The sequence below is a fragment of the Nothobranchius furzeri genome, chromosome 15, assembly GCF_043380555.1.
Source record: "Nothobranchius furzeri strain GRZ-AD chromosome 15, NfurGRZ-RIMD1, whole genome shotgun sequence".
In the NCBI taxonomy this organism is placed as follows: domain Eukaryota; kingdom Metazoa; phylum Chordata; class Actinopteri; order Cyprinodontiformes; family Nothobranchiidae; genus Nothobranchius; species Nothobranchius furzeri.
In genome coordinates this window covers 37,840,056-37,862,492 of record NC_091755.1, presented here as the reverse complement: position 1 = coordinate 37,862,492, position 22,437 = coordinate 37,840,056, and the positions used below count along the sequence as shown (strand labels likewise).

Sequence of the window (22,437 nt, the reverse complement as noted above, 5' to 3'; positions counted from 1 at the left end):
TTACTAATCAGCTCTGCGTTTGTTTGTCTTTTGGAGTGGAATGCATGAGGCCTAAAGAGCCATAAGTTAGTGAGCAGAGTTCATTAATGCACTCTTATCCACAATTAAGCATATGCTCCCAGGGCACTCTAACAGAGCTCGCTGCATTCAGGGCTTAATAGCTCTATCTTTGTTAGTGACCCAAATCAGTGCACTTGCTCATGAGCAGCCGAGTTTAGACGCCTTCAGCGAGGCCTTCGTTTGTTTCACTGGTCTGGACCAACTGAAAGCACTTAGAGTCCATCGTCTTTGCAAGCAGAAATTCCAGAATAAAAGCCTGGTGTTTCTTAAAAGAGCATGTATCATCTTCCTACTTCCAGGCTTTATACTATATAAAGTACTGAACTATAATATGCTATACAAATTTTACTTTACTATATTATACCATACTATATTATACTAATCTATCTATCTATCTATCTATCTATCTATCTATCTGTCTATCTGTCTATCTGTCTATCTATCTATCTATCTATCTATCTTCTATCTATCTATCTTCTATCTATCTATCTATAATATAAAATATTGTATTATACAACCCTATATTATGTTATACTATACTTCACTATACTATGTCATACTAAACTATGCTCTGCTACACTATACACTGCAGTGCTTTGATATGCTGTACTATAACATATCATAGTATTATGTACTATACTATACTACTGTATACTATATTATGCTATAATGTACTTTACTTTAACATACTATACTATATTGTAATATACTGCACTACACTACATCACACTATACTATACTATACTATACTATACCATACTATACTATACTATATATATAAATTATGTCAATAATAAAACACATTTACTCCACATTAGTGATATCCAAAGTGTGGCTCAGGGACTATTTGCAGCCCTCTGAGTGACTTTATGCAGCTTTCAAACTCGATTCAAGAATGGTAGAAATGTTGCCTTCCAGCAGCTGATGTAGATAAACACTATTGAAAATGTTACTGTTGACATTATCACTAATGTGAGGCATGGTAATAACTATACATTTATTGAAATCTTGGAAAAATGGAAATGGTAAAAAAAACAATACAAAATTTTTGTCTTTTAAATGAGTGGTTGATTTTTTTTATAAAACATTTGCAGGGGTCTCCAGAAGGAATGAATGCCTTGAAATTTGTTCTCCGGTGGGAAAAAAATGTACCAGGTGCACCATTTCTCTGACCTAAAAGTTGCCCACATCACATCACAGCTCAGCTTCAGAGTCTTATGTCCTGACATTTGGACACCTCGCACTGGATGGATAACAGCTACGCGGCTCTACCACTGACTTGTAACATTAATGTTTTATCTCTACAAATAACTACAACCTGGAGGCGCTTCTGTCATGTGGTGAACTTGCTAATGCTAATAGTTAGCTTTAACAAGCCGAAACTTCCTCTGCTAATTCCCAGACATTAAAACAACAACAACCGATTATAATAAGAAAAACATTTAAAATATGGTTTTTAAGTCGCCCACACAGAACCCCAAAGCCCACAAAGCCAGGCTTTGGGCAACCATTAAAGAAACCAGACCAAACACAACCGGCATTATAGAAGGCGTCTCAGATCCTGTTCTTGTTGCTGAAAAATAAATACAACGTTCTTAAAGATAAAGATAACAAACTTGGCCCATCACATAGAAACTTTGAGTGCATTTTATTGAGGCTATTTTATCTCCTGTTTCCAAAGAGTTAGATTATTTCTAAACAAAGACAAACTCTTTTGTTTATTGCTTGTTTGTCTGTAATAAAGTTAATCAAAATGTCGTAGACCTTGAGTTCATTCAGCTTGTTGTTTTTTCTCCCCTAACCTTGCATCGGCTTCACCCCCTTTTCAGGTCACAAGCTCCTGTGTCGTTGTCAAACCTGAAATCCTCAGAGAAAAATTACAGTTACATCGTCGTTTGAAAAAATTCTGTTTGCTCTCTCCCAGCCGACGCCTTCTCCACACTGGAGGCGACATATGCAACCTAATACGCTTTGTACAAGCTGAACACGAGCATTTCCAAGCCTACAATCAAACACAAACACATCCAGACAGAAGCATAAAAACATCTCCAGACGAACATGAATTATTCCCTGTCTCGTAAAAGCTCCTGCATATTTCTCCTATTAAATTGGAGGTTAAATCCTGAGGCGGGATCTTCTCAGGCACCAGTGAGTGTATAGTAGTGTGTTGTGTTCACCTCATCATTGCTGTCTGACATCCTGTGAGAGCAGATTTCTATTAGGAGGAATTTCCATAAATCTAAACTGTGAAGAGCTCAGGTAGAGAGGAGGTAATCCACCGAGGGAAATGCCAGCAGAGATCACGGGATCACGTGTGTCACCAAAGCTCCAGCTGGAAGTGAATCAAGATTTTTGATTGGCACGGCACCTAGGTGCTGACAAATCTCACCATACTGACTAACTACGCTGAGAGTGTGTCGCCAATGCTGCACTATCCTGTCCCTTTGAAGGTTGTATGGAAGTGTGTGGACAGCTACAGCATGAGGATGTAGTTATGGTGAAGTAGCTGTTGTTATGGGCTCGACGCACGGCAGGCGACAAACGACCGCAATCAGCAAAATTTGTCGCCATCGCTTTTATTACCTGACACACGGGAGGCGATCCGCGGCAGCGGCAAAGCCGTCTACGCGTTCTGTTCCATGGCGAAATCGAAACTTCTGTTGTTTTGCTTGGCCGTGTCAGGTTGGAGGGAATTAAGGTTATTTAAGCGGTTCAGAGTTAATAATGCGGTAGACATGATGTTTCACAAGGTGCTGCTAGAGTTATGGGAAATCTTACTTCTGATTTTACTATAAAACATAATAAAAATAAACTTCTCCTCCATGTTTGCTCGGAGATGTGCGGAGCATCCTGTCCGCTCATTGGTCAGTGAATGAAACCTCCTTTGATTGGTCCTCGTCCGAGCGACAGCGATAAAAAGTTGAAAATATTTCAACTTTCTGGGATCGCGTCGCTGGGTCGTCCGTGCACGACACGTGCACGAGTGCAAAATTTCACGCGCACGTTTTTTGCATTTCGCTTGGTAGGAGGGAGACCCGCGATTATCGCTTTGTCGCGCATGTCTCATTGAAAATGAATGGAGGAGAGGCGATGTCGCCTCCCGTGTGTCGAGCTCATTAGGCTGCATAGTCCCACAGGAAATCGAGCAAAAACTACTTCTATCACAGAAATCTGGTGTTGTACTAAAAACAAGAAAACAAAAGAAACGAAGTAGAAATAGACACCCGTGTCCCTCCTCCTTCTGTGTGTATTTTAGACCTGTCTGAAGCTATTTAAAATACAACAGGCAATTATTGAGTTATATTTGCCTTTTAAACATTTAAGAAATGCTCTGTCAGATTATATCCCAGGATCATCTGCATCTGTGTGTCGTCTAGTTATCACACGTCCTTTAAGGAGATTTTAGGAGCTACCAATAGATGTTTAACTGCAATCTTCTTGATTAAAATGCATCAGTAACACTTTACAATAACCCCTACTGCACACAGGAAGTAAAAGTGGCGCGGGACGGCAATGAAACGGCACCGCTTCTAATAGAATCCATCATAGTCTATGGAAAGTAACAAACCAGCCGCGACGCCGCAATTTTTAGAAGCGGCACGCCGCGTCGCGCCACTAAAGATAGGATTGGGTTCTATTTTTCCCACAATTGACATAGGGCTAAACAGGAAATCACATCATTTTCAAAATAAAGGTATTGCAGTGATGCTATTTCATATACCTGAGGCTTACATGTGATCCAACGACTTATTTACTCACAGCGCCGTTCCAGAAGTTTAGTGGTGTGTTTTCATGGCTTTAATCGTGGCAATGAATGACATCAAACAGCGATGTCAAACTTGATTTACTTCTTTTTGGTTGAATGGCGGAATGCATAAAAAAAACGTAATCTCTGAGGTATTGGGGGAAGCGAGCGAGTTGAGGGAGTCCAGCGAGGAGCATGGCAGAGAAGAGGAGAAGCCGCTTCGTTTCTGACTCTCCTGGTGTGCACTTCAGCTCAGTGGTTGACGCAAGTAAATGGTTTGGTGCCGTTACGCGCCGCTTTTGCTTCCGGTGTGCGATAGACTTAAGGGTTCCTTTATTATTTTTACTTAGTACATTATTAAGCATTAATGCATTATTAAATACAGTATTAACAACAGTTAAACAATTTAATATAATGCATTGAACCCCCCACCCCCCACACCCACCCCAGCAACTCCCAGCCTTTTGTCTTAAACTAGACACTTTCTAGTAAACAATAACAGCAACACTAATAAAGAGACCCTTTGTTTATTAATGCTTAATGATGCACTAAGTAATGTTAATAAGGGGACCTTATTGTAAAGTGTTACCCATGTATTTTATCGCTATAGCGTCACACATTAAAGTGATGTAACATAACATTGTTAAATAAACAGAAAGCCTAGCATTCCTTGAAAGAATGGATTTTGACAAACATCTTTTGTTAATAAACTATGGAGCTAGAAATTTAGGTCAGATTTGAAATAACAACATTAGCTTTGGTAGAGCTAAGCTGCTCCTCCTTGAACCGTCACCTTATCGTGGTGGAGGAGTTTGAGTGCCCTAATGATCCTAGGAGCTATGTTGTCTGGGGCACTTAGTGCCCCTGGTAGGGTCTCCCATGACAAATTGGTCTTAGGTGAAGGGTGAGACAAAGAACGGTTCGAAGGATCTTTCATGGTGGTGAAAACGAAGAGTCGGAGTACCCGGCCCGGAGGGTTACCGGGGTCCCACCCTGGAGCCAGGCCTGGGGTTGGGGCCCGTGAGCGAGCGCCTGGTGGGCGGGCTTTCGCCCATGGGGCCCGGCCGGGCCCAGCCCGAACCGGATACATGGGCTCGTCCAACTGTGGACCCACCACCCGCAGGAGGAACATGAAGGGTCCGGTGCAATGTGAATCGGGTGGCAGACCAAGGCGGGAGCCTTGGCGGTCCAATCCCCGGACAAGGAAACTAGTTTTTGGGACATGGAACGTCACCTCGCTGGCGGGGAAGGAGCCGGAGCTTGTGGCAGAGGTTGAGCGGTACCGGCTAGATATAGTCGGACTCACCTCGACACATTGCATTGGCTCTGGAACCCGAGACCTGGAGAGGGGTTGGACACTCTACTTTGCTGGAGTTGCTCCGGGTGAGAGGCGGAGGGCTGGGGTTGGCTTTTTGTTAGCCCCGAGACTCTCTGCCTGTGTGTTGGGGTTTACCCCGGGGGACAAGAGGGTAGCTTCCTTGCGCCTTCGGGTCGGGGAACGGGTCCTGACTGTTGTTTGTGCTTATGGGCCAAATATCAGTTCAGAGTACCCACCCTTTTTGGAGTCCCTGGGACGAGTGCTAGATAGTGCTCCATCAGGGGACTCCATTGTCCTGCTGGGGGACTTCAATGCTCACGTGGGCAATGACAGCTTGACCTGGAGGGGTGTGATTGGGAGGAACGGCCCACCTGATCAGAACTCGAGCGGTGTTTTGTTATTGGACTTCTGTGCAAGCCGCAGTTTGGCCATAACGAACACCATGTTCGAACATAAGGATGCCCACCGGTACACTTGGTACCAGGGCAGCCTAGGTCACAGGTCGATGATAGATTTTGTAGTCGTATCATCTGACCTGCGACCGTATGTTTTGGACACCCGAGTGAAGAGAGGGGCGGAGCTGTCAACTGATCACCACCTGGTGGTGAGTTGGATCAGATGGCAAGGGAACATGCCGCGTAGACCTGGCAGACCCAAACGCATAGTGAGGGTCTGCTGGGAACGCCTGGCAGAAGAACCTGTCAAGACGGTCTTCAACTCCCACCTCCGGCAGAGCTTTGACCACGTCCCGAGAGCAGTGGGGGACATTGAGTCCGAGTGGGCCTTGTTCCACTCTGCGATTGTCGAGGCGGCTGTTGCTAGCTGTGGTCGTAAGGTGGCCGGTGCCAGTCGTGGTGGCAACCCCCGTACCCGCTGGTGGACACCAGAGGTTCGGGGAGCCGTCAGGCTGAAGAAGGAGGCCTACAGGGCGTGGCTGGTCTGTGGGTCTCCGGAGGCAGCAGACAGGTACCGGATAGCCAAGCGGGGTGCAGCAGTGGCAGTTGCCGAGGCAAAATCTCGGGCGTGGGAGGAGTTTGGTGAGGCCATGGAGAAAGACTATCGATCGGCTCCAAAGAGGTTCTGGCAAACTGTCCGGCGCCTCAGGAGAGGAAGGCAGCAACTCGCTCACACTGTTTACAGTGGGGATGGGGAGCTGCTGACGTCAACTGAGGCTATAGTTGGACGGTGGAAGGAATACTTTGAGGAGCTCCTCAATCCCACCAATGCGCATTCCGAGGAGGAACCAGAGCTGGGAGGCCTGGGGATGGACTGTCCGATCTCGGGGGCAGAAGTTGCTGAGGTAGTCAAACAACTACACAGCGGCGGAGCCCCGGGGGCGGATGAGGTTCGTCCTGGGTATCTTAAGGCTATGGATGTTGTAGGGCTGTCATGGTTGACACGTCTCTACAACATTGCGTGGTCATCGGGGGCAGTTCCTAGGGAGTGGCAGACCGGGGTGGTGGTCCCCATCTTTAAGAAGGGTGACCTGAGGGTGTGTTCCAACTATAGGGGGATCACACTCCTCAGCCTCCCTGGAAAGGTCTACTCCAAGGTACTGGAGAGGAGGGTCCGATCGATAGTTGAATCTCAGATAGAGGAGGAGCAATGTGGTTTTCGTCCTGGCCGTGGAACTGTGGACCAGCTCTATACCCTTGCAAGGGTGATGGAGGGGGCATGGGAGTTTGCCCAACCAATCCACATGTGCTTTGTGGATTTGGAGAAGGCTTATGACCGTGTCCCCAGGGGCACCCTGTGGGGGACGCTCCAGGAGTATGGGGTGGGTGGCTTTCTGTTAAGGGCCATTCAGTCCCTTTACCAGAGGAGCGTGAGTTTGGTCCGCATAGCCGGTAGTAAGTCGGACCTGTTCCCAGTGAGGGTTGGACTCCGCCAGGGCTGCCCTTTGTCACCGGTTCTGTTCATCACTTTTATGGACAGAATTTCTAGACGCAGCCGTGGTGTGGAGTGTGTCGAGTTTGGTGGCAGGAGAATCTCGTCTCTGCTTTTTGCGGATGATGTGGTCCTCCTAGCTTCATCCAGCTCTGACCTTCAGCTCTTGCTGGGTAGGTTCGCGGCCGAATGTGAAGCGGCTGGGATGAGGATCAGCACCTCCAAATCTGAGACCATGGTTCTCGACCGGAAAAGGGTGGCTTGCCACCTCCGGGTCGGGGGAGAGGTCCTACCTCAAGTGGAGGAGTTTAAGTATCTCGGGGTCTTGTTCACGAGTGAGGGTAGGAGGGATCGGGAGATCGACAGGCGGATTGGTTCGGCGTCTGCAGTGATGCGGACGCTGACCCGATCTGTCGTGGGGAAGAGGGAGCTGAGCCAGAAAGCCAGGCTCTCGATTTACCGGTCGATCTACGTCCCAATCCTCACCTATGGTCATGAGCTTTGGGTAATGACCGAAAGAACGAGATCGCGGATACAAGCGGCCGAAATGAGTTTCCTCCGTAGGGTGGCCGGGCTCAGCCTTAGAGATAGGGTGAGGAGCTCGGACATTCGGGAGGGACTCGGAGTAGAACCGCTGCTCCTCCGGATCGAAAGGAGCCAGTTGAGGTGGTTTGGGCATCTGGTCAGGATGCCTCCTGGACGCCTCCCTGGGGAGGTGTTTCGGGCATGTCCTGCCGGCAGAAGGCCCCCGGGTCGACCCAGGACACGTTGGAGAAGTTACATCTCCAATCTGGTCCGGGAACGCCTTGGGGTCCTGCCGGAGGAGCTGGTGGACAAGGCCGGGGAGAGGACGGCCTGGAGCTCCCTAGTTGGGATGCTGCCCCCGCGACCCGGACCCGGATAAGCGGAGGAAGACGAGACGAGAGAGCTAAGCTGAACCAACGCAGGGATGACAGTAACCCAAACAGAACCAGATGGTCAGACCTCGGTGCAACCTTTGATTATCTATCTATCTATCTATCTATCTATATATATATATATATATATATATATATATATATATATATATATATATATATATATATATATATATATGTGTGTGTGTGTGTGTGTGTGTGTGTGTATATATATATATATATATATATATGTGTGTGTGTGTGTGTGTATATATATATATATATATATATATGTGTGTGTGTGTGTGTGTGTGTGTGTGTGTGTGTGTGTGTGTGTGTGTGTGTGTGTGTGTGTGTGTGTGTGTATATATATATATATATATATATATATATATATATATATATATGTGTGTGTGTGTGTGTATACATATATATATATATATATATATATATATATATATATATATATACACACACACACACACACACACACATATATATATATATATATATATATATATATATATATATATATATGTGTGTGTGTGTGTGTATATATATATATATATATATATATATATATATCTGCATAAAGTCACTCCCCCACCCCACTATTTCTCATCAAGGTCTTTTTGCTGAGGGATGGCTCAAGGGCCAAGGAGACTTGCTGCTGGGATTTAGTGGTGAGGGAGGGATGAAGGGGAAGGAAGATGAGAAATCAAATATTGGAAAAAGAGAAATCGTAAATGCCAGCCTGGAAATGTTGGCAAGAATGGCATAAACAAAACAAAAAAATTCTATGGTGAAAGACAAGAACAGCTGGAGGAGAGAGGGTAGAAAAAGGAAGCCATGCGGTGATAACTGCAGCTGAGTAACGAGTCGTAACAGCCGCAGCAGCAGCCACAACTCCAGAAACTGGCAGGGAACATCCACCATTATCTGCTGCAAACCAGGTGAGAGCGAGGTCAGTCACAGAGAAAGAGGAAGACGGTGGAGACGTGGATGAGAGGAAGCAACCAGAAATCTTAATAGGTCTGTTGTTTTGCACTAAGTGCATGCTGCATCTACTCATTAAACAACCACACCTGCTATTTCACCCAGCAGACGCCAGCCAAAATCCAGGACGGTTATATAAGTTTCTGGGAGGATGAAAACCTCATGGGAAATCCTGTCAGTCAAAGTAATCCCTTCCATTTTTCCAGCTACTGTTCATCTAAGGACTGTATGATATAGGCCTGACGTTCTGTAATCACATGCTGGCTGAGAGGATGAGGCTACTCTGAATTGGCTGAAAGCCAGGGACTGGAGACCCAGCAGGAGGCCGACCATCAAGAACCACTAAAAGATCCTTCAGATACGCACACTGAGCTTAGGGAAGTCCTGTGATACAGGTGAGTGGGGAGGAGAGGTTAGTTCTGAGTGTAAAGCAATATTTATGTGATAAAAGCTTCACCTGTGATGTAACTAAAACATCTGACACTTGCTCTGCCGGCTGCAGCTGAACACAAGAATCAATGATGTGTCAATGCAATTATCCAGATTGTATGTTTAGTCATCCATTCCGCCTACTGATCTGAATCTTGATATCGTTGTACACACTGTCACCAGTAGGCTTCCTTCGGTCCTCTCTCAGCTGGGGTTAACGTTTCTGCATTTGTTTCAGCTCTCACAAAAGCTTCTGAGAATCTCAGCACGGCAGATGCTTTTTATCCCTGACAGACAGCAGCAGGCACCTGCCTGAGCTTCAGGCCTGCTCAGGATCAGCGGAGCTCCTTACACACAGGTGTGTGTACCTTATCAACAGTGCACGACTTTCAGTAATTGAATATAAAGCAATGGAACGAATTTGAGCTGTCAACCCTCAGTGACCTGCACAGTGTAAAGCCTAATTTATACTTCTGCATCAGCTCCACAAGGGAGAGACACGCACACAAGGATGGAGACATTTTGCCTTCAGACTTGTCTGTCGCCTAGGGTGTAATGCAAAGCAAATCCTGCCAGGACAACAGAGGGCGCTGCGCTGCTTTGTGGTATCCTGTCATGTATCCGGTCCAAGATAGTGTGCTTATGTTGTGTTTTTTTTTTTTTTTTTTTTTTTTGTATTTAACCCTTCCACTGTCCTCACAGGTGACCCCGCCAGGAAAGTTGACCATTGAGCAGGGTTGATGGTTTATCCATTGAGGTCCACGTGACAGGGGTGAGGTGGTGCACACTCCTCACCCCCGTCACGTGAACCTCGTATAAAATAAAGGTACCAATCTTTAAAAGAGGACTGACTGTACCATCTGCAACGTGCACATCAAAGTTTTAAACCAAGGATGGACTCACCCCGGGTTTCCACGGGAGCCGTCAGCAGCACATTACTGCAGCAGCACGTCTCGCTCGCGTAAGCTGCTGCTTGGTCCTTCCCATGAGACGCGAAGCAGCAGGGGAGCAGCTGTCACCGACCGAGCACGAAGTCACACGAGTGACTTCGTCAGTAAACACAACAACAAGCAGGAGAAAACTACAACATGGTTTGTGTTGTATGTTCTGTCCATTTTATAATCGCCAATACGGAACTGAAAAACAAAGGAGACCGCTAGCTAGGTGATAACTTCTCACGGGGACGCACATTTAGTAACCTTTTTTAAAAGTAAAGCAACCGGAAGGCAGTACGTTTCTTTATTCTGAAAATCTCAGGAGCTTCTCTCCATTTCCGCATCCGATTTCCTGTCTTTCCTTCCCCAAAAATGTCGAACTTGACCCGTTTCAGAGGCGTCGCGCGTAGAAAATAGAACCGGCGCGTAAAGGCCGCGACATGCTGCTCCTGAGACGCGGCCGACTCGCGCTGCTGACGGCTCCAGTGGAAAAGGTTCTGTTGACCACAGCGGTTCCTATCAGCAGCTATGACGTGCTGCTGCAGTAACGTGCTGCTGACGGCTCCCGTGGAAAGCCGGGGTCAGAGGAATTTTAGTGAGCTCTGGCAGTCATTCAGACTCCGAACACTAATCTGTTTGAGAGGTACATCTAATCAAGACTTTATGATTCCTTAATGTTTATTTACTGACTCATGGGATGTGTTCTCACAAACAGGGAGGACTCTTAGTTTCAAGCAGATCGTGCATGATGTGTATTTGCTTGGAGCACACGTTGGGGGTGACTCTTACCCCTTCTTTCCACAGGAGCCGCCAGCAGCACGTTACTGCAGCAGCACGTCATAGCTGCTGACAGGAACCGCTGTGGTCAACAGAACCTTTTCGGCCGGAGCCGTCAGCAGCGCGAGTCGGCCGCGTCTCAGGAGCAGCATGTCGCGGCCCTTATGCGCCGTTTCTTTTTTCTACGCGCTACGCCTCTGAAACGGGTCAAGTTTGACATTTTTGGGGAAGGAAAGACAGGAAATCGGACGCGGAAACGGAGCGAAGCTTCCCGAGATTTTCAGAATAAAGAAACGTACTGCCTTCCGGTTGCTTTACTTATAAAAAAAAGTTACTAGCTGTGCGGCCCCGTGAGAAGTTATCACCTAGCTAGCGGTCTCCTTTGTTTTTCAGGTCCGTATTGGCGATTATAAAACGGACAGAACATAAAACACAAACCTTTTGGAGCCATGTTGTAAGTTTCTCCTGCTTGTTGTTGTGTTTACTGACAAAGCACCTCGGAAAATTTCTTACCACGCGGACGGTCGGACGCGGAAAAACATGGCGGACCGGCAAGAACTAGTATGGCAGAGGTTCGTAAATACAGACATTTGTATGATTCAGCTCTCAGAGATCACCGTGATCAACATGTTGTTAATAATTCTTGGAGAGAAATAGCTCGCACTGTCGGAAAAGATGAGGACGCTGTTAAAATGCTGAAATGCCATGTTGTAAACAGTCATTTCTACTTCTACTATGGTGTAGGGTTGGATGCATGCCGTAGAGCTCCATGCTGCCCCCTACAGTTTGGGAGAATATTGGCTCACCGCAGAGACGAGCCGCATGAACCATAAACGCTGCAAGTTGCGAAGCGCGTTCCATCCGCGAGCCGCATCACCGCGCGGAAAGTGAATGCGTCAAGCATAAACCAAGCTTTAAAGGGGAACTAAGGGAGCAGTTTCTGGCCAGCTTTTAGCACCCCCTAGTATCCATTTGTAGAACCGAAACCAAAACTTATCTCCTCGCTTTGATATTTTTAACACCTTAATCTAACAGCTGAAACATCTCCTCAGCCTTCATTAGTGTCTACAGAAGTGTTTAATCAATAAACTGAACAAATCAGCTGTTCATGATCTAAAACACGCAGGAAACATGCTGAAGCCACACTGCAGCGCCAGGTATGCCAGCTCAATAGTTTTATAAGTCCCAACAGAGCGGCCAACCAGTGAAGTTGCAAGTGAAATGGTCTGGCCGCATGGGGGCTGGATGGCCTTTCATTACCCTGTAAAGGGTCATTTTAGCACAAACTGTCTCAAGAAAATGATTTCAAAGAATGAAAGTTGCAAAGCATCGCTTTATATACTACAACTTTTAGCAATATAATCAACATTTCTGACTGAATTGTCGCCCTTTTCGAACTCTTATGGTTGCCGTGTTGAAATAGATGAAAATTAGTTGTCCATCTAATGATTGTTTGCTACCACACTCATTGCAAACAAACAGGCTAAATAATGGCACCACACTTCCAGATAATCAGTGAGTATATCGCTACACAACTCCTACAGGAAGCCATCACTCACTGCGCTGAAAACCTGATGCAACCATGAGCATGACATAGCCTGACTCCATAATACACATTACAGTCTGAGGACCATTACAGCCTGTTTTCAGAACGTCTCCGCTGAGGCACACATAACAGATGCATCATCACACAGCAGCAAAGGGCTCAGACTCTCTCCTGCATGTGCTCTCTGTCCGCTCCTCTCTCTACCTCAGCCTGACGGAGGCCCCTCTAATTTCATCAGATGTGATAAAGCACCACAAAATCAAGTCTGCAGATAGTTACTTAGCCCAATCTCCCTTTGGATGAGAGGCAATAACAGCATGTGGTGAGGAAATTGGGTGCTTACTCACACAGAAGGATGCATGCCTAGCAAGCAGAATGCGCTGGCTGCTGCGAAGACCACAAAACATAACGCTAGTGCTTGTTGTGTGCACACAGCAGTGCCGTGATGGAGGAAAAATCTTCCACACAGAAGCTAAACCCAACCATCTCATCTTCCACTTGAAAATGTTGATTTTTACTTAAATGCAAAGAGGAATTCTGTGGATTCCCTTGACCAAGTTGTGGTCATAAAGACCAAATGTATCATTAGTAGGGTGAGAAAATAAAGAGGTATCTGAAAATGCTGTGAAAGAACTTCAAAAAGTTGTCTTTCAAGCCATATAAATGATTCCAATCCCATTCATTCAGAAAGATGCAGTTATATTCCATTTGCCCAACAAGAACTTACAGTGAATATGAATTGTAAAAGCACTGCGGCAAGCTTTAATGTTTGTCTTGTCCATGGTGGGTGCATGAAAATGCACCTGATGGTCCTCTGGAGCACGGCAGCTGCTGCTGGGCGATGCCAGGACGAGTAAGGATGGCACAGAGCTCAGAGAGCGAGCTGGCTGAGCGACAGAGTGACTTGCTGGATCAGAACTAAAGCGCACATGCATGCCCTGCAGCCTGTTCCGTGTGAACCTCATACAGGATGCAGAGCTGGAACACAGCGGAAAATAAGCTCTGGCTGGCTTCCTGTGAGTCGGCGTCCTGCAAGTCAAACACAGCCAACCTCATTCAGATATTGTGAGGAAGACTATCACATACACATAGGGATGGGTACAGAATTCAGTACTTTTTAAGGTACCGACCGAATTCCATAGTACTGACTGAGCACCGATTCACGTCATTTCAAATGGTGCCTCGTTTTGGTACCCGTCCTTCATAACGAGAACTTGCCTAGACAGCTGCGCATGCGCAAGAGCGTTATGTCGTCGCTCGCTGCGAGCCAGTTGTAAACAGAGCAGCATGGTAGAAAGAACGCACGCTAAAGCTTGGGTCCACTTCACTAAATGTGATGGGTAACTGGGTGATGATGAAACCAGCGACAACGATCTAAGTGAGACATCCTCATCTTAATCTGCTCCGGTAGGTAAATAAAATGTTTAAGATAACGTTAGCTTGATTTGTTAGCTTCCGTTTCACTAATGGTGCATTCGCTTTCTCCTCGGAACTCCGAATTTCCGACTAGAAGAACGCGAACGCGCTCTAAAGTTTGGCTTCACTTTGCAACGATCTAAGTGTGAGGCATCATCGTTTTAATCTGCTCCAGCAGCTAAATAAACTGTTTAAGATAACGTTAGCTTGGTATGTTAGCTTCCATTGCCACCGTTGTTATCAGCTAATGGTGCGTTCGCTTTCTCCTCGGAAATTCTAACTTCCCAGTAGGAAAAATCAAATGAAAAAAGACTGCAAAAGGAATGAAGATACACAGTAAATTTAGTTCACAGTAAAGATCTTTGCTTCAGTTTAATTATCAGCTTATAAAACTACAAGGACGATGTTAAAATACAAACAGTTGAATGTTATTTATCGTGATATTTATCAAATATTGTTATATTTTGAGAAAAATATATATCTAATTATAAAAGAGAATTAAAATAATAAACACTCAAAAATATCGAAAATTGGTACCGTTAAGTACCGGTATCGATTCCTAGGTACCGGGAATTAGTACCGGATCGATTCAAATGTCAACGGTACCCATCCCTACATACACATGAATTACGATACATCACAAATGCAATCATTTCACCGCTTTAGTTAGAGTTTATCACTGTGATTTAAGGGAGTACTTTACTCATTTAATTAATACATTTGGAGTGGTCTCTAGTAGGATTGAATGCCTTGTAAGTCATTCTTGGGTGGGGGGTGAGGGGTGGTGGGTGGGGGGGGGGCATACAGGTGCACCATTTCTCGAACCTAAAAGTTGCCTGCATCACAGCTGAGCTTCAGAGTCTTATTTCCTGACATTTGGACATCTCGCACTGGATGGGATAACAGCCACACAGTCCTACCACTTTCTTGCAACATTGATTTTTCTGTCTTCACAAATAAAACAAGCAAAAAGGAGCTTCTGCCGTGTGGTGAAGTTGCTAATGCTAACAGTTAAACTAGCTGAGATGTCCTCTGCAGATCACCATACATTAAAACAACAACAGCCTTCACTGTCATGAGTCAAGATGGGTGAGTGCATGAATGTTAAGTGACAGTGTGACGTAGATCTGTGAGGATTTTCTAATCCGAGAGTTTCACTGTCCGTTTTCTATCAGAAGCCAATGCAGGAGATAGGTGTAGGAGACTATTTTAATGTTCAGCCTGCATGAAAAACTCTGAGTGACTGATTATGATCAGAAATAATCAATAAAAATGTTTTCTCAGCCAACTACACCTTTAAAGCCTGGGCGTGTTGACCTCATCCTGCTCTGCTTACTTTTCTTTCTCTGGTTTTAAAACCTCTGCAGGAGGCTTTGCTTGTCTAATGCTTGCATCATAAACACATAAATAACTTTGGAGAAAATAAACTACATTTCCGAGCCCCACCGCTAGACTGAAACAATAGCTTGTATTAAGATCCATCACTGATCACTCGTCAGTTGTTGAAAGGATTACTAAAAAAAAACCTGACATTATCTACAAATACATTTCTGTTACGCTGCAGAGTCTCACGTAGCAGCCTCAACAATAGAAAAACAATGCATAAAAATGTGAAATCTGTTTATTTTCTGTATCAGTCCTGTTCAATAAGCTGCTTATCCACATATCTGATCAGAGCTTTCCTCCGCAGCACAAGGCATTTCCACAGATAAACAGAAGATTTGGGGTCTAGGTTACTACAGCCAGAGGAGTAATGTTGTTCTTCAATGTTGTTCTTCAAGCTAAAGTCTACATTTTTAAGCATGCACCAGATTGAACTCAATGCTAGCATGCTAACAGTGCATCCTCATGATCATCAGTTTTAATGGTGAGTTTAACACTTTCTGATTTCTTGTGTAGTCGTAACAATAAGTTTTATTCATTTTAGGCAGCAATGACCTAAATCCAGTCTTTCAGTGTTAGCTAACAGGACATTAGCAAGCCTCACACTCCTCTGTAGCACCCTGGGGGCAGTAAACAGCACAGCAACTTTCCAGGAAAGAAAAGTGTTGATGTGTTACTTTCTAACACTTAAAAAAATCAAACAAAAGAACAAGTTTCTCTTCTACTTTGTGTTTTAACCAAAGTCTAATTATCACTGCCTTATTTCACTGAATGCATTGTACAACTCATGGTTAAGCCCTTGGAAACTATGTTTTCATCCTCTCTTGGGTGGACTTGTGGACAATGATAACGCTCCAAACAAAAACAAAACACCATTAAAAACTTTTGCAAAGTTCACTATACGAACATGTGTTAATTTACAAGAAGAACGAGGTCAGCAGCAGTACCGTCATTACACGCCGCAGTTTTTCCTGCTTTCTTATGTCCAGCAGGTGGAAGGAAGGAAGGAAGGAATGTCATCGAGACCTTGATGGCTTGAGATGAAAACAGTGAGTTGGCAGAGAACCAGCGGTCTTTGGTTTCTCCTAGCATCGCTGCGAAGGTTGAGCACCATATTGCATTGTACACAAGATATGGATGCATCCATTCATTTGAGCACCACTGTGATGAAGCACAGGCAATGTTAAAACACCAGAAGGAGAAGAGGTCCAATACTCATTACGTTCAAAGCCACGGAGGCGCAAGGGGAAAAGAAATGGCCCCGTAGGACTCGAGCAGACAGGCAATCCTGTAAAACCTTACACTCTGCAATCTATTACTGGCCCTGCCTCCACCTCCATCCTTCCTTTGAGTCATTATATCTGCAGTAACTCAGCAGCTTGTGATCAGCTCCTTTTTCTGGTGATTCAAGGAAACTCAAGCAGCCAGAAATGAGAGAGAGGCGACTAACTTGGGAGACAAAGAGCACACGTGAGACGCCTATACCAAGATCTGTGGGTGTCCGAGCTGCTCTGAATGTGTCAGAGCTGTGTGAAGAGCTACTACAGGCCAGTCCGCTACATCAGTGAACCTGGGAATAAGAGCTTCACACTCATTTTCACAGGCCAGGGATTCCTGATTCTGTCCACCACTCTGTTATGGATTTAACACAGAAACGGAAAAGCCATTCATATTCTTTAGAAACGTGACAGAGGACATATTTCATACGTTGGTCCTGAGGCTCGTACAACTATCTGTCAGGATTCTTCCAATGCTCTTGAATCAGTGACTGAGCAGGGTTGCTTGAATCCTTGGAAAGTCCAGAATCAGTTAATTGCACCTATATCAGCATGAGTAGGTCTTAAAAAAGGGAAGCTGCTGGTTTTTCCTGAGCAGTAATTGTCTCAATCCGACACTTACATAAAATGGAGAGTATTTCTGGTTATGGTTTGATTGCAATGGGCTAAAGATTTTGGGCTGAAGAACTTCCATAAAGCTCCTCATTGTAGCCACACTCTTGTGAAGTGCCATGCTTGGTTTAGTCACCAAATCACATTCCCAAGCCCAGATTCCTTCTTAAGCTGAACGCAGCACTAGCTTTCCGCGTATTACATTTGATCAAAGACTAATCTGTGCAAGTCAGATGGTTAAAATTAGTATCAGTTTTCTTTGTTAAGGACACAGAGCTGGCTGGGACCAGATCCCACAGGGCAAGGTGGAGAGAGACAAAAAAAAAGACACCAAGTCAAGAAAAAAGAGGCAAAAATGATGAAAAAGAAAAGCTATTTCATAAAAAGGAAATGATACAAGCAAAGAGGAATAAAAGCTGGACATAAATTGAGGAGAGGAGCGTTCCCAAGCTTGGTCAGTACAAGCAAAGCCAAGTGAATTCCTCCGTGACAGCTTCTAGCTCATATTAACTTTTGCCTGAGACCACACACACGGATGATGAAGCGGAGTGAAGGGGCTCCTTCAAAACACATTGCACCAATCCGTGGGTTCAGCGAAGCAGTAAAATGAGGTTTGACGAACTGAAACAGCTTCTCTTCGCCAGCTTGAGAGATGTAACTGAGATATTAATGGTAATCAATGATTAGCATGTGATGGCAGACGGCACAGGGATTACGTCAGCATCTGCATAAATCGTTTCTAGGCGGAGAAGGGGAAGGAAAAACATGGAACCGGGTACGTCACCCCTGTAGCCAGCCCCACTGCTGCTGCTGGTCCTTACACACTGCATAAGCAAGAGTGAAAACACATAATCACTCTCCAGCAACAATAACAGGGAAAATACATACAACTGACTGTTATCTTCAACAAAATGTAACTGAAGGGGTAAAAAGCCCACTCAGCACTTCATCAACAACATGAAAAAGGAGCAGCTGGGCTAACGTGCTGAAGTGGGCTAATTAGGACACTTGGTGGTTGGTCGACTGTTGTTCCATTCTGACTTGCGGGGTGCGATTCACTACAACATCATAAACTGTATATCCTGTAGGAGCTGCCATATCTGAGCACTTGGCTTTCTTTAAAAAAAACAGTTTTGCTTCATAGTTCGCCTTTCTGCCACACAGTGCTCTTAACGTCCACAAAACAGTCAGTCTTCCTGTTCCGTCCCTCCCCTCCAGCTTCCTCTCCGCTTCCTGTATGACTCAGTAGAACAAGTGAAAATCCCACACCTCCCTGTGTCTTCAGTTGTGTGGTGCCAGAGGCTGGGAATGTTGTGTTTCATGTGACTGGAATGGGACTCCTATAAGAGCTTCTGAGATGAACTCATGACCTTAAATTCATCCTGGTCAATGTGACCAGTCACCCATGGCAGGCACACGCTGTGACAGTTCCTCATGGCTACATAAATGTATAATCTCATTATACATACAAGATTATAATCCTCAGATTTGTTTCATCAACCCCTTATACCTAGGAGGAGCTCAAAGTAGACCAGGAAAGGCATGTGTGTGTGTGTGTGTGTGTGTGTGTGTGTGTGTGTGTGTGTGTGTGTGTGTGTGTGTGTGTGTGTGTGTGTGTGTGTGTGTGTGTGTGTGTGTGTGTGTGTGTGTGTGTGTGTGTGTGTGTGTGTGTGTGTGTGTGTGTGTGTGTGTGTGTGTGTGTGTGTGTGTGTGTGTGTGTGTGTGTGTGCGCGCGCGGGAGGGAGGGGGGATTTCTATGCTCATTTCCTTATTGTGACATCACAATGAGGGGCTTTTTAGAAACTCTTGGAACCAAATGCTGACAGAAAGCAGGTGGACTGTTTTTGTTAATGTATGGAATATTTTTGAAGTGGTAAAGACCTAGCCAAGAAATCTAGACAGACAGTAGCAGAAACAAAATGATGTAGCCTAGCATGTCGGTCTAGCCATGCTCATCGGGCTCAAATAGCGAAAGAGTGGTTCAGGGAGCATGAGACATCATTTTCACACATGGATTGAACGCCACATATCTCAGACCTTAAAGAGCAAATTGCAGGTTAGAGACTCCCATGAACCAATGTTTAGAGAAACATAATAGAAACTCGTTTTAAAAGTTTTTTTTTACACATACATGAATTATTTAGGCTTTTAGTGAGTTTTTTTTTTTTTTTTTTTTTTGCCAAACCAAGTGACGTCAGCTGAGGGAGTCCTGTTAGCTTAATCCAGAGAAAAGTATGGATTCTAATGCGGCTCTGACGCAGAGGAAACTTTAAATGTTTATAATTGTACTTCTGATGGACCAGAACCATAAAGTTATGAGTTTGCTGCTCGCCCCAGAGAGCAGAGACAAACCAGAGGGAGGCACCATCGGCCAAAGCAGAGATAGAGGAGACGCAGCGGGGGAGCAGCAGGTGAGTTAACGATGCTAGCTTAAACTCCTGTGCTAACATCACAATATTGTACAGCTTACTATCATGTACCAGATTATTAAAATAGTATTGGTCAGTTAAAATAATAATAATACTAATGAGCGTCTGTCAGCGGTCTCATACTCGTTAATATCCGTTAACCGAACCTAGTTTAGCGCTTAGAGAGAGGGAGAGCTTCCGGTTCTGGAGCTCATGCGGGCTTCTGTGAGCTGGATCCGACCCAGACACCTGCAAGCCAGTCCAGTTGGTATTTTTAAAAGCTGCACATGATCCTCTCCTGGTTGTCCGGGCGGCGGTTCTGATCCGGTTCCGACCTGGAAACCAACTGGCCAGCTGAGCCGGGCATCTCTTCTGGTGGTTGGTTCTGACCTGGTTCTGATGGTGATCTAAGCTCCAGAAATCCACATTTCATTTTTTAAACCCTGCCACAGGTCTCCGGAGCCCAGCGCGGACCTCTTTGTCCCGGTACCGACCGATGTGGGCTACAGAAGTCCGTCTTTCAGCTGCAGAAACGCCCTCAGGCGCGGAGATAGGGGCGTTGTTTCTCTTACCCGGAAACCCGTGGACCCGATGTCCAGACAGGCTGGAGTTGGTACAGCCTTCACACACTATAGTTTATCAACATGAACACAACCCAACACTAGTAAACACACACTGACTGGATCACATGACCTCTGTACCCTAAAACTAGCCACTCTCCACACTGAGCTGAGGCAGCGCCTAGCTTCTAACTCCCTTTGGTTACGTCAGAGGTTCCCATTTAGAAAAAAAAGCCTTTTTAGAAGCCTTGCTGAGAAAGGCCACTTGTATTAGAAAACTGCTGTTTTAAAACCAAATACCCACAATAAGCATTTCAAATAGTATTTTTGGACAGCATTTTATATGAATTAGAAAAAAAAATGAACCAGCAATTTGCTCTTTAACCCCATTGAGAATTGCTGAGACGTGCTGGAGAAGGCTTTGTGCAGCAGTCAGACTCCACCATCATTAATGCAAGATCTTAGTGAGACATGAATGCAACATTAGATGGAAATACATCTGCTAATATTGTAGAAGCTTATCGAAACAACGCCACAGTGGATGTGTGCTGTGATCAAAGCTAAAGGTGGTCCAACATAATATTAGAATGGGTGACCTTCTTTTTTTGGTGGTTACTTATTTTTGGCCAGGCGGTGCATTTTTTCACTGTATTCATGATACTAATTTTGGATGCTGTTTCCTCCCTACTCGGCATCCCTATGACATGAATTGTCAGTGACAGCATTTATCTGAAGTGCACAGGCAGCTTGTGAATGACAGCTGTCGGTGTTGCGTAGAGTTTCAGTTAGATTAAGTCGTGTGTCTAAAGCATCATTCCATTCACAAAGCACTGGAATTCTTTAAGTCAAATCTCCATTTAAACACTTTTCTTCTGATAAACCCCCTTTATTGCCACACGATGTCACATCATAATAGGAGCAGATTTTTTGCGGGCTAGTCGATGTACTGCTTGAAAGGAATTGCTTTGAAAAATAATGTCACGAGGGCTTCTGTCTGCTGTGTTTTCTTTGCTTTCCCTTTTTCTCATTGGTTGCATCAAGCGGTAGCATTCAAAGGCAGGTGGGGTTGTTTACCTTGACACAGAGCTGCTGCACATGTTCGGCGCCTCGGGGAGCCAGGCAAGCACACACACACACACACACACACTGGATTTTAGCTTTTCAGACCTTAAGCCGTTGAAGCAACTAATGCTTTGCACTGCACAACCCACAAACGCTGTAGCCTTGGCAGAATAAACAAAGGCAAGGTGTCCTTTATCAGGCACGTCAGTGTCTGCACACAAGGAATCCAGGGAAGATTTACATTGTGGTTATAAAAATGGGTGTGAGCGTGTACACTCAACTGCTGGAGAAAGTGTTTTCTTTTTTTCAAAAATGCATGCTAGCTTGGTTTTTGGAAACAGTGTCACACCCTGTCCTGTCTCCCCATTTGGTTCAGCCTGTGTCTCTGTTGATTGCTCCCACCTGCCTCTCGTTTCCCAATCACCCAAGCTCCCAGCCCTCCTGTGTTTAAACCCTCCAGTTCTGTGTCTCTTGCTGCCTCATTGTTCCCATGTCCAGTTATCATTAAACACCTTTTGAGTTTTCTAGTTTGTCTGCCTGCCTGCTTCCTCACCAGTATTTGGATCCTTACCTCCGCTCCACTCACCAGCGCGTCCAAAAACAGAAGACCAAGCAGAAATTAGCACAAGGTTCTGAAAAATAAATAAATAAACCAGGTGATTTCAGAATTCTGCTATAATCTCTAAGCATCTAAGCAATTTGCCAGTCCCCTCTGGCATGCCTCCACCCAGATTACTGTATGTCTCACTTCCGACCCCCCGAACAGGCTGGAAAGGAGCGAGAGAGGCAGAAGAAAGGATTGAGGGCCGACACATAAAATATGACAGGAGTAGATGTCACTCACTAGATTCAAATCCTTTACTATAGTCTCCTCCTGGCCAAAGAACTACACACAATTTTTAATAAATTTTTTTATTTGAATGGGACAATGCGTATTAATGAACATATAAGACGTAAATATACCAGAATTAGCAAAAAGCTAGTTTCCATCCGTAGTCCCATGTACATAAAGCACAGACATTACAATTTAAAACAAGGTTAAGACACACAGAATACCAAAAGTGACCAGCTAGAAAAATTACACCCAAAACATCAGGCACAGTTTGAAACAACATGCAAATTCTTCACCT

At 45.0% G+C, this 22,437-nt stretch overlaps 1 protein-coding gene across 4 annotated transcripts in view; it reads right to left on the bottom strand.

The window, feature by feature from the left end:
- plxna2 (plexin A2) overlaps positions 1-22,437 on the bottom strand; it is a 305,307-nt gene that overhangs the window by 270,261 nt on the left and 12,609 nt on the right. The window contains exon 1 of one of the 4 annotated variants that reach the window (XM_070544789.1): positions 21,879-21,898. The exons of the other annotated variants lie outside the window; for them this stretch is intronic. The gene's annotated coding sequence lies outside the window, so the exon portion shown is untranslated. Of the gene's footprint in view, positions 1-21,878; positions 21,899-22,437 lie in introns of those variants that run through there. 4 annotated transcript variants of the gene reach the window in all.